The sequence below is a fragment of the Etheostoma cragini genome, chromosome 3, assembly GCF_013103735.1.
Source record: "Etheostoma cragini isolate CJK2018 chromosome 3, CSU_Ecrag_1.0, whole genome shotgun sequence".
Taxonomy (NCBI): Eukaryota; Metazoa; Chordata; class Actinopteri; order Perciformes; family Percidae; genus Etheostoma; species Etheostoma cragini.
This window is the reverse complement of record NC_048409.1, coordinates 12,390,048-12,390,577: the sequence shown is the minus strand read 5'-3', so window position 1 is coordinate 12,390,577 and position 530 is coordinate 12,390,048.

Sequence of the window (530 nt, the reverse complement as noted above, 5' to 3'; positions counted from 1 at the left end):
CCCCCCCCCCCCCCCTTTCCCCGGCTCCTTAACCCACAGCCCTGGTTTGAAAGTCATACGATACTGTATGGCATGAAGGAGCTCAGAGTTCCTTCTTTTCACCAGCCCACCCTCTCTCTGTCTTTCATTTTCTACCTCCCACTCTGCTCTCGTTCACAGGCTTTCTTTGTGTAGATAAGGACTGGGGCGAAAAACAAAAAGAACTGAGGGAAAAGACGTGATTGTTCGGTTTCTCATGCCACTTTTCTGGCTTCTTTTAAGTCCGAAATGTCAAGAAAGTCTCATAAAACACATTTGTTCTTAGAAAGTCCCCACTCTTAAGGGTTTAAAGGTTTAATGCTATGGATTGTGCCCTCGATGGGGGACTATCTGTTCTTTGTGATAAAACATGCAGCAGTGACAACCCATTTTGCTTTGTTAGAGTTGCAAACAGCATTGAAATACAAACCTGTATTTTCTGCTCTCTTCCCATGGAGACTGCACATGCTCTAGCTAGTCATGAATAGTTTTGTGTGTGTACAAGTGGCCAA